A 12,805-nucleotide genomic window follows, 5' to 3' on the forward strand; every position below is an offset into this window, starting at 1 on the left:
TACCTTCCCATACCACATTACTGTGTTACCTTTCCACACTACATTACCTTCCCACATATTACTGCGTTACCTTCCCACACATTACTGTGTTACCTTCCCACCCTACCGTACTACATTACCTTCCCACACCACATTACTACGTTACCTTTCCACACTACATTACCTTTCAGCACATTACTGCGTTACCTTCCCACACCTCATTACTGTGTTACTTTCCCACACTACCATACCGCATTACCTTCCCACACCCATTACTGCATTACCTTCCCACACCACATTACTGCGTAACCTTCCCACAGCACATTACTGTGTTACCATCCCACACCACCATACTGCGTTACCTTCTCGCATCACATTAGTGCATTACCTTCCTTCACCACAATACTGCGTTACCTTCCCTCACAACTGTACTGCATTACCTTTCCACACAACTGTACTGCGTTACCTTTCCACACAAATGTACTGCGTTACCTTTCCACACAACTGTATTGCATTACCTTTCCACACAACTGTACTGCGTTACCTTTCCATACCACAGTACTGCATTTCCTTCCCACACCACATTACTGCGTTACCTTCCCACACCACATTACTGTGTTACCTTCCCACACAACTGTACTGTGTTACCTTTCCACACCACAGTTCTGCATTTCCTTCCCACACCACAGTACTGCGTTACCTTCCCACACCACATTAGTGCATTTCCTTCCCACACCACATTACTGCGTTACCTTCCCACACCACATTACTGCGTTACCTTCCCACACCACATTACTGCGTTACCTTCCCACACCACAGTACTGCATTTCCTTCCCACACCACAGTACTGCGTTACCTTCCCACACCACATTACTGCGTTACCTTCCCACACCACATTACTGCGTTACCTTCCCACACCACATTACTGCGTTACCTTCCCACACAACTGTACTGCGTTACCTTCTCACACAACTGTACTGCGTTACCTTTCCACAGCACATTACTGCGTTACCTTCCCACACCACAGTACCGCGTTACCTTCCCACACCACATTAGTGCATTACCTTCCCACACCACATTACTGCGTTACCTTCCCACACAACTGTACTGCGTTACCTTTCCACACCACAGTACTGCATTTCCTTCCCACACCACATTACTGCGGTAACTTCCCATACCACCGTACTGTATTACCTTCCCACACACTACTGCATTGCCTTCTTTCACCACATTACTACATTACCTTTCCACACCACAGTACTGCGTTACCTTCCCACACCACAGTTATTTTCCCACACCACCACACTGCGTTACCTTTCCACAACACAGTTACCTTCACACACATTACTAGGCTACCTCACAACAAATTACTGCACTACCTCTCCGCACACTATCACTACACTACATCACTACAATACGTCCCCATACTATTTCACTGCACTGCCTCCCCAGATACAGCGTGTACTGCCTGACACTGCCAGTATCGGCCAACCCCTTGGTGAGATTCATGATGCTAGTTAGCTAGTATGCCTGCACAGGTGGCAAATTGCAGCGAATCCTGTGTGCCTATTTTCACTGGGGGCCTGGATCTGCAGCTCCATCAGCTCCATTGTTTATCTGTCCCTGAGAGGCTTCTAGGTGGGACCCAGCAGTAACTTCCCAGGTTGCACCATTCAGATTTAAGCTGGGTTGTTTACCCGGGACGAAAGTCCCAGGAAAAACTCTGGTCAGTAGCAGGGGTGCCGACCCGGGAATGTGTTCCCAGGTTGGTGCCTTTCAGATATACACGAGAACCAGGTAGTTTTCCCGAGCCCCGGCAAAAACAGGAATCTCGCTGTGTCTGATAGAGGTATTAGTGAGCGCACTCCATAGGCCAGGCCTTCAGGCAGCTGGACCAACCATCAGCCCGTATGGAATTTGTCAGAAATACCACATGGCCAGTCTGTGGTCATGTGGTATTTCTGACAAATTCCATACGGGCTGATGGTTGGTCCAGCTGCTAATTGAATATCCCTGTTAGTGTGGGGTCTCCCTGCCATCACATTAATCAGCCCCAGGGTTGGAAATCCTCTGAAAGTGGGGTCCTCCCTTCCACACATTACTGTGTTACTTTCCCACACCACATTATTGTGTTACCTTCCCACACCACCGAACTGCGTTACCTTCCCACACAGTACTGTGTTATCTTCCCACACCACATTACTGTGTTACCTTTCCACACTACATTTCCTTCCCACATAGTACTGCGTTACCTTCCCACACAATACTGCGTTACATTCCCACACCACTGTACTGCATTTCCATCTCACACCACATTACTACGTTACCTTTCCGCACTACATTACCCTTCCCTTCCCACATATTACTGCATTACCTTCCCACACTACATTACTGCGTTACCTTCCCATACCACTGTACTGCGTTACCTTTCAGCACATTACTGCGTTATCTTCCCACACCACATTACTGTGTTACCTTCCCATACCACCGTATTTCGTTACCTTTCTGCACCACATTACTGTATCACCTTCCCACACCCATTACTGCATTACCTTCCCACACCACTGTACTACGTTACCTTCCCATAACACCATACTACGCTAACTTCCCACACCACATTACTGCGTTACCTTCCCACACCACCATACTGCATTACCTTTCCACACTACCGTACTGCGTTACCTACCCACACCCATTACTGCATTACCTTCCCACACCCATTGCTGCATTACCCTCCCACACCACCGTACTGTGTTACCTTCCAGGGCTGGCTCTACCAATAGGAAGCTTTAGGCTGCTGCCTAGGGGCGCCAGCAACTGGAGGGCACCACTGAATTAATCTAGGAAAAAACTAAAGTATGTCTCTGTATGCGGGTCAGTAATGAACTTACAGATGGAGGGATGGAAGACAATAAGGAGCATACAAATCAGGGCCGTAACTACGTGTGTGCCAAGTGGGCTTGGCACACAGCGCAGTTGCCCTGAGGGCGCACGGCCAGCGGCATGTAATGAGTCAAATTGACTCATTACATGCCGCCTCTAAGTCTCTGCGCCGTGCGCCGCGCTGTGAAGATAGAAGACATCAGCGTCGCCGCCGGGCAGCGGAGAAGGAGGAGGGAGGGGGAGCAGGGAGCCGCAGCAGCGCTATGTTATTGGTAGTAAGCGCCGCTGCAGCATCCCCCTCTCCTTCCGTATTGGCTGCTGGGCAGCCAATACGGAAGGAGAGGGGGATGCTGCAGCGGTGCTTACTACCAATAACATAGCGCTGCTGCGGCTCCCTGCTCCCCCTCCCTCCTCCTTCTTCTCACCTCACTGCCTGCACCGGGGGAGCTGCACGAGGAGCCTGTCAGCGGGGAGAAGGTAAGTATATCCCCCCCCCCCTCTCTCTCTCTCTCTCTCTCTCTCTCGGACACCGCCTGCCGCATTGTGTAAAAAATGGGACTGGCTGCCGCAATGTGTAAAAAATGGGACTGGCTGCCGCAATGTGTAAAATGGGACTGGCTGCTGCAATGTGTAAAAAATGGGACTGGCTGCCGCAATGTGTAAAATGGGACTGGCTGCTGCAATGTGTAAAAAACGGGACTGGCTGCCGCAATGTGTAAAAATTGGGACTGGCTGCCGCAATGTGTAAAAAATGGGACTGGCTGCCGCAATGTGTAAAAAATGGGACTGGCTGCCGCAATGTGTAAAAAATGGGACTGGCTGCCGCAATGTGTAAAATGGGACTGGCTGCCGCTATGTGTAAAAAATGGGACTGGCTGCCGCAATGTGTAAAATGGGACTGGCTGCCGCAATGTGTAAAATGGGACTGCTTGCCGCAATGTGTAAAAAATGGGACTGGCTGCCGCAATGTGTAAAATGGGACTGGCTGCCGCAATGTGTAAAAAATGGGACTGGCTGCTGCAATGTGTAAAAAGGGGGACTGGCTGCTGCAATGTGTAAAAAGGGGGACTGGCTGCTGCAATGTGTAAAAAGAGGGACTGGCTGCCGCAATGTGTAAAATGGGACTGGCTGCCGCAATGTGTAAAAAATGGGACTGGCTGCTGCAATGTGTAAAAAGGGGGCCTGGCTGCCGCAATGTGTAAAAAGGGGTCCTGGCTGCCGCAATGTGTAAAAAGGAGGACCGGCTGCCGCAATGTGTTAAAAGGGAGATTGGCTGCTGTAATGTGTAAAAAGGGGGACTGGCTGCCGCAATGTGTAAAAAGGGTCTATCTGCCGCAATGTGTAAAAAGGGGGACTGGCTGCCGCAATGTGTAAAAAGGTTCTATCTGCCACAATGTGTAAAAAGGGGGCCTGGCTGCCGCAATGTGTAAGAAGGGGTCCTGGCTGCCGCAATGTGTAAAAAGGGAGACTGGCTGCCGCAATGTGTAAAAAGGGGGACTGGCTGCCGCAATGTGTAAAAAGGGGGACACTGTCTGCTGTAATGTATAAAAGGGGCTCTACCTGGTGTAGTAGCGCTACTGTGCAGCGTAATTTAAATAATGTAGACTACTGTGCACCGTAGTATGAATTGCTATTATTTTGTGGCCACGCCCCTTCCCCGTGAAGCCACGCCCCTAGAATTTTTTTGCGCGCCTGTGGCGCGCACTACCCCAATCTTTCATGGGGGGGCCACTGTCGTTTCTCGCACACAGCGCTAAAATGCCTAGTTACGGCACTGATACAAATATATGTACTGTATGTCTGTGCGTATATATGTACGTATACACATACAATTAAAGGGATGTAGTTGGAATCCTGGCTGATGGATTGCTGGAATACTGGTGCCAGAATCCCGACACCTGTCAGAATGCTGACACCAGAATCCCGACAGCTGGCATCCTGAATGTTAGTATGCCAGGGGGTTATGGTTAGGCTCGCGGGAGGGCTAGGGTAAGGTTAATTTAATTAAAAATGTCGGTATTATGGTGGTCGAGATGTCGCTGTCGGTATTCTGACTGGAGGCATGCTGTACCCAACCCCATATACAGTATTATACAGTATATAAAGAATAGACGGCACACAAGGAACTGTAAAGGGGAAAAATATTGTGATTTTGTTTACAATATATGTCACTTTAAAAGTCCTTGAGTGTTCTCCCTTTTCTCTGTATACATATGATGATGCAATTCACCCCAGCCCACCTAGTGGCCACCTGCATCTCCCCTCCAGGAGAAGGTGGTGGTTTTGCAGGTTAGGGGGCGCTACCCTGAGGCTTTGCCTAGGGTGCAGAAAGACCTTGCACCGGCCCTGTTACCTTCCCACACCACCATACTGCATTACCTTACCACACCACCGTACTGCGTTACCTTCACACACCACCATACTGTGTTACCTTTCCCCACCGCAGTACTGCGTAACCTTCCCACACCACCATACTGCATTACTTTCCCACACCACAGTACTGTGTTACCTTCCCACACCACATTACTGTGTCACCGTCCCACACCACAGTAGTGCGTTACCTTTCTGCACCACATTAGTGCATTACCTTCCCACGTAGACAATGTGGAGGAGAAGAAGACTCTTTTGTGGGCGCACTCTTTACTTTACATAAATATAGAAAATAGTCAAAGTAGATAAAAATAAAAATTTTAATAATTCAACAAAATATTTACTAAACAATTAAGACAATTAGTGGTTCATCAAGAAGATAAATATGGTCAAATAATTAACAAAATATTTGAAATAGCACCATGTGCTGATATGAAATGAAAAAAATGAATTTTGGCTGACGGAAGAAAATTCTAGACGTTATATATTCAGTGGTATATTGTGCTAATACGCCAATTACTGTTAAGCATTCCCCTGTAATATAGTCTGGATACTGGTAGTACTTAAGAGTAGTATGACACTGTCTGGTCTCCTGCCAGAGAAGATAAGAGCGGAGGGGGCGGAGGGGGGACAGGCAAAGAGTGGAAGTTGGAGAGCAGTGTGAATCTGCTGTCAGTGTTAGACACTATATGGGCTCAATCAATGAGCTCTACTACACTGAGTATTCCTCAATGGTCACCCACTTGAGTACTAATCCAGCCCAACACTGATTAGCTTCCGAGATCGGACGGTTTCGGGCGTCTCCAGTGTGGTATGATAGTAGAGGAAATGACCAATATTGCGAAGCTCTGGAATCACTGATGAGAGTTCACGAATTTACAAAGTTATTCAGGACAGATACCAGATATAGAGGAAATTAGATGGATCTGCTGCCAATGTTAGACAGGGACTCGACCCTGAATCACTGGTGAGAGTCCACGAAAATAAGGATTGAAAGAAAAATAAGTAGATAGTAAAAGGTCTGATGGGGTTTGAATCCAGATACGGCAATAGTAAAATGAACTGGAATAATTACATTATCATTGGAAAAAGTTGCCTAAATACAGGGTGCCTGAAATGCCAAAGCAGAGACAAAGGAGAAAAAATTAATAACAGAGTACCAGCTATGGGAAAGTATCCAATATGACTTATTGGTACTTGAAAGTAGCAATGAGGTTGTAGCTGAATTGCACCTAGAGTGTAACTGTTACAAAAGTTTCCACTGCAGGTTGTCAATACCCCAAAAGGATATAACTAAATATCAGTGAAGTTGTAACTGAATTGCAATGATATGTCCAGACTGGGGGGGATTTATCAAAGTTTTTAGATTGGATCACTGCCAATACCATCACATGCAGGAAAATGAAAATGCAGCATTATAACATAATACATTAATATGGCAGTTATTTATATAAGGCAGGCAAGTACCTATTAGCACAAAGTCCATCTAATATAAAAAATGTATGATAGCAGAGTGATGGTGATAAGTGCTCGCAGGAGTAAATGAGAGAAACATATTAAACTGTTGCGGGCCTGTAACTCCCAATATACACTGTATAGTAAGATTGCTATGGATAAGTGGGAAAAGAGAGTTGATATTACCCGCGCCGAAATGGGGTAGAATCACCCCTTCTAGAATCTTGACACCCGTCTCCTCGCAAAGGGTGCTGTCATTCTTCTATGCGCCCCGGACATCTCGAATGATGGGAGGAGTTCAGGAGCCGCCGGTCCGATGGTGTCCTGTCGGGCACAAGCCGCCGTCAGACGTCCGCTGCTGCAGTCAGCCGCGATGGGTATGGAGTGAAAGTCAGGGGAGACGGAGGGCACGGGCCAGATAACGATGGGAGGAGTGCAGGAGCCGCCGGTCCGATGGTGTCCTGTCGGACACAAGCCGCCGTCAGACGTCCGCTGCTGCAGTCAGCCGCGATGGATATGGAGTGAAAGTCAGGGGAGACGGAGGGCACGGGCACGGGCCAGATAACGTCCGAGGTTCCGGTCAGCCAAAAAGTCAGTGGTTGTGTCGGAATACGCGTTTCACCCGTTCGCCGGGCTTGATCACTTCCTGTTGTGGTCTTGATCCCAGCAGGTTTTTTAAAAGGAGTTTCAATCAGTATCTTCCAATCAAAACGGAGGGGGTGTATGAGTACTTTGATTACCCGCTGAGGTCTTACGGCTGGAATAATCCGGATCACTCTGCTATCATACATTTTTTATATTAGATGGACTTTGTGCTAATAGGTACTTGCCTGCCTTATATAAATAACTGCCATATTAATGTATTATGTTATAATGCTGCATTTTCATTTTCCTGCATGTGATGGTATTGGCAGTGATCCAATCTAAAAACTTTGATAAATCCCCCCCAGTCTGGACATATCATTGCAATTCAGTTACAACTTCACTGATATTTAGTTATATCCTTTTGGGGTATTGACAACCTGCAGTGGAAACTTTTGTAACAGTTACACTCTAGGTGCAATTCAGCTACAACCTCATTGCTACTTTCAAGTACCAATAAGTCATATTGGATACTTTCCCATAGCTGGTACTCTGTTATTAATTTTTTCTCCTTTGTCTCTGCTTTGTCATTTCAGGCACCCTGTATTTAGGCAACTTTTTCCAATGATAATGTAATTATTCCAGTTCATTTTACTATTGCCGTATCTGGATTCAAACCCCATCAGACCTTTTACTATCTACTTATTTTTCTTTCAATCCTTATTTTCGTGGACTCTCACCAGTGATTCAGGGTCGAGTCCCTGTCTAACATTGGCAGCAGATCCATCTAATTTCCTCTATATCTGGTATCTGTCCTGAATAACTTTGTAAATTCGTGAACTCTCATCAGTGATTCCAGAGCTTCGCAATATTGGTCATTTCCTCTACTACATACCACACTGGAGACGCCCGAAACCGTCCGATCTCGGAAGCTAATCAGTGTTGGGCTGGATTAGTACTCAAGTGGGTGACCATTGAGGAATACTCAGTGTAGTAGAGCTCATTGATTGAGCCCATATAGTGTCTAACACTGACAGCAGATTCACACTGCTCTCCAACTTCCACTCTTTGCCTGTCCCCCCTCCGCCCCCTCCGCTCTTATCTTCTCTGGCAGGAGACCAGACAGTGTCATACTACTCTTAAGTACTACCAGTATCCAGACTATATTACAGGGGAATGCTTAACAGTAATTGGCTTATTAGCACAATATACCACTGAATATATAACGTCTAGAATTTTCTTCCGTCAGCCAAAATTCAGTTTTTTCATTTCATATCAGCACATGGTGCTATTTCAAATATTTTGTTAATTATTTGACCATATTTATCTTCTTGATGAACCACTAATTGTCTTAATTGTTTAGTAAATATTTTGTTGAATTATTAAAATTTCTATTTTTATCTACTTTGACTATTTTCTATATTTATGTAAAGTAAAGAGTGCGCCCACAAAAGAGTCTTCTTCTCCTCCACATTGTCTACGTTCCCCTACTGACTCAGGGTGCACCACCAAATAATATCAGAATTAGAAAACAGCGTTTTCTTGCAATTACCTGATTTTGGTCTAGAAAATTAACTTTCTATACTCAATATCTCCTGTGCGGTATTCCCTCCCCTCATTTTAAGCATTACCTTCCCACACCAGATTACTGCGTTACCTTCACACACAACTGTACTTCATTACCTTTCCACACCACAGTACTGCATTTCCTTCCCACACCACATTAGTGCATTGCCTTCCCACACCACATTACTGTGTTACCTTCCCACACAACTGTACTGCGTTTCCTTCACACACCACATTACTGTGCCAACTTCCCACACCACCGTACTGCGTTACATACACACACACTACTGCATCACCTTCTTTCACCACATTACTGCATTTACTACAGCACCTTCACCTGGGAGGGTGGCAGCGTTTAAGCTCTTTTACGTGGCTTCTGCCTCCCCCAGAACTTGTGGAGGTGGCGTCCTCTTCTATCTTTACCTGTGGGCGGTTGCCCAACACTTTTGCATGCCCACCATGACTTCTCCAGCTTTTTTAGTCTTCAGGAGCTTTTCTCAGCAACTCATCTGCTGTTGGACTTCCTGCCCCTGCCTTGCTCTGACTAATATCAGCCAGCACAAAGGGAAGGGGCGGTGATGCGCAAGCTTCGATTGGTTCACAGTGGCCATCTTGAACTTTAAAAATGGTGCAGCGGCACCATTTTTGAAACAGAACGCTGCCACAATACGCCCACTGCTGAACTCTGCATTAATAGCTGATGGGGACTGGATCCTCTAGGATCCAGTCCTGCCACCACCACCGCCATACCTGAGCAGCAGTCCTGGCAGTCATATGCACATACAACACCTTGTAATAGCGCATCACCAATCTTGTGAGGTCCACATTTTCTTAACATATGAAGGGCACATTTCGGTGCACACGGTGGACTCATCATCATATTCCTCCATAGCCTGCTGCACTACCTTCGTCTAAAACTTAGAATCTACCTTCTCAGTCCTGCTCCGCTACTCTCACCCTCCATGACAAAAAGTAACACAAAAAACACAGAGAAAATAACAAATTAAAGAAAACTTCCATTAACAACACACAGACAAGGACACACACAACAACAACAAAAAAAGGCAAGTGTCACATTCGCATTCACACTCAGATAGCTAGCTTAGGGGGACATGTACTAAGCAGTGATAAGAGTGGAGAAGTGAGCCAGTGGAGAAATTGCCCATGGCAACCAATCAGCTGCTCTGTATATGTTTATTGTATGCAAAATATAAATGTTACATCAATGCTGATTGGTTGCCATGGGCAACTTCTCCACTGGCTCACTTTTCCACATTTATCACTGCTTAGTACATTTCCCTATAAGACGGATATTCATGATGGGTGATGTCACCTTATTATTAAAACACCAATCCTACCACCACCAAGAGTTAGACTGGGCGATGCCACGCCCACTGCGGCTCTTTGATTCCGCTTTACCAGAAAAATATACCTTTGAATCAGTAGCATATGGCCTTAGAAGGTCGTGAGCGTTAAGAATCACAAAGTTCAGATTACTTAGGGTGTGTACACACGGTGAGATATTTTCTTTTTCGATTTTGACTATATAGTCAAAATCGCAAGAAAAGTTAGTGAAGATCGCAAGGTGAAAGTCACCTTGCGATCCCGATTTGATCCCGACGCGCGGTCCCGCCAGGTCGGCATCGCAAGAAAAGATAGACTGTGCAGGCAAGTCAATCCTTGCTAGATCGGTGTACTATCTAGTTCATCTCACATGTCAATGACATCTCACATAAGCCAAATCTCACATAAGACAAAATCGTAAGCGCACATAGGGGGTAATTCTGAGTTGATCGCAGCAGCAAGAAAGTTAGCAATTGGGCAAAACCATGTGCACTGCAGGTGTGGCAGCTATAACATTTGCAGAGAGAGTTAGATTTGGGTGGGTTATTTTATTTCTGTGCAGGGTCAATACTGGCTGCTTTATTTTTACACTGCAAATTAGTAATGAGCGGGTTCGGTTTCTCGGAAACCGAAACCCCCCGAACTTCACCCTTTTTACACGGGTCCGAGCCATACTCGGATTCTCCCGTATGGCTCGGTTAACCCGAGCGCGCCCGAACGTCATCATCCCGCTGTCGGATTCTCGCAAGATTCGGATTCTATATAAGCAGCCGCGCGTCGCCGCCATTTTCACTCGTGCATTGGAAATGTTAGGGAGAGGATGTGGCTGGCGTCCTCTCCGTTTATGTTGATGCATTGCAAATATTTTGTGCTTGCTTATTACTTAATTGTGGGGACTGGGGAGCAGCTGTATATAGGAGGAGTACAGTGCAGAGTTTTGCTGACAGTGACCACCAGTAATACGTTGTCTGCCTGTAAAACACTCCATATCTGTGCTCAGTGTGCTGCATATATCTGTGCTCACACTGCTTAATTGTGGGGACTGGGGAGCAGCTGTATTATATAGCAGGAGTACAGTGCAGAGTTTTGCTGACAGTGACCACCAGTATACGTTGTCTGCCTGAAAAACACTCCATATCTGTGCTCAGTGTGCTGCTTTATTGTGGGGACTGGAGACCACCAGTATAATATTATATAGGAGGAGTACAGTGCAGAGTTTTGCTGACCAGTGACCACCAGTATATAATATATAGCATTACGGTACAGTAGGCCACTGCTGTACCTACCTCTGTGTCGTCATTAAGTATACTATCCATCTAGATTCTATACCTGTGGTGCATTTCAGTTGTGCAGTTTGCTGACACAGTGACCACCAGTATATATAGCAGTACGGTACGGAAGGCCACTGCTGTACCTACCTCTGTGTCGTCATTAAGTATACTATCCATCTACATTCTATACCTGTGGTGCATTTAAGTTTTGCAGTTTGCTGACACAGTCACCACCAGTATACTATATATAGCAGTACGGTACGGAAGGCCACTGCTGTACCTACCTCTGTGTCGTCATTAAGTATACTATCCATCTACATTCTATACCTGTGGTGCATTTTAGTTTTGCAGTTTGCTGACACAGTGACCACCAGTATACTATATATAGCAGTACGGTACGGAAGGCCACTGCTGTACCTACCTCTGTGTCGTCATTAAGTATACTATCCATCTACATTCTATACCTGTGGTGCATTTTAGTTTTGCAGTTTGCTGACACAGTGACCACCAGTTTACTATGTATAGCAGTACGGTACGGAAGGCCACTGCTGTACCTACCTCTGTGTCGTCATTAAGTATACTATCCATCTACAGTCTATACCTGTGGTGCATTTTAGTTTTGCAGTTTGCTGACACAGTGACCACCAGTATACTATATATAGCAGTACGGTACGGAAGGCCACTGCTGTACCTACCTCTGTGTCGTCATTAAGTATACTATCCATCTACATTCTATACCTGTGGTGCATTTTAGTTTTGCAGTTTGCTGACACAGTGACCACCAGTATACTATATATAGCAGTACGGTACGGAAGGCCACTGCTGTACCTACCTCTGTGTCGTCATTAAGTATACTATCCATCTACATTCTATACCTGTGGTGCATTTTAGTTTTGCAGTTTGCTGACACAGTGACCACCAGTATACTATATATAGCAGTACAGTACGGAAGGCCACTGCTGTACCTACCTCTGTGTCGTCATTAAGTATACTATCCATCTACATTCTATACCTGTGGTGCATTTTAGTTGTGCGCAGTATATATAGTAGTAGGCCATTGCTATTGATACTGGCATATAATTCCACACATTAAAAAATGGAGAACAAAAATGTGGAGGTTAAAATAGGGAAAAATCAAGATCCACTTCCACCTCGTGCTGAAGCTGCTGCCACTAGTCATGGCCGAGATGATGAAATGCCATCAACGTCGTCTGCCAAGGCCGATGCCCAATGTCATAGTAGAGAGCATGTAAAATCCAAAAAACAAAAGTTCAGTAAAATGACCCAAAAATAAAAATTGAAAGCGTCTGATGAGAAGCGTAAACTTGCCAATATGCCATTTACGACACGGAGTG

The 12,805-nt window shown here is 45.8% G+C and overlaps 2 pseudogenes; one reads left to right on the plus strand and one right to left on the minus strand.

Moving 5' to 3' along the window:
- Positions 1–5,938: 5,938 nt before the first annotated feature.
- LOC134936172 (5S ribosomal RNA) lies at positions 5,939–6,057 on the minus strand (annotated as a pseudogene).
- A 2,094-nt stretch (positions 6,058–8,151) lies between these two features.
- On the plus strand, positions 8,152–8,269 carry LOC134947209 (5S ribosomal RNA; annotated as a pseudogene).
- The last annotated feature ends 4,536 nt before the right edge of the window (positions 8,270–12,805 follow it).

Source organism: Pseudophryne corroboree, chromosome 1, assembly GCF_028390025.1.
Source record: "Pseudophryne corroboree isolate aPseCor3 chromosome 1, aPseCor3.hap2, whole genome shotgun sequence".
Classification (NCBI taxonomy): domain Eukaryota; kingdom Metazoa; phylum Chordata; class Amphibia; order Anura; family Myobatrachidae; genus Pseudophryne; species Pseudophryne corroboree.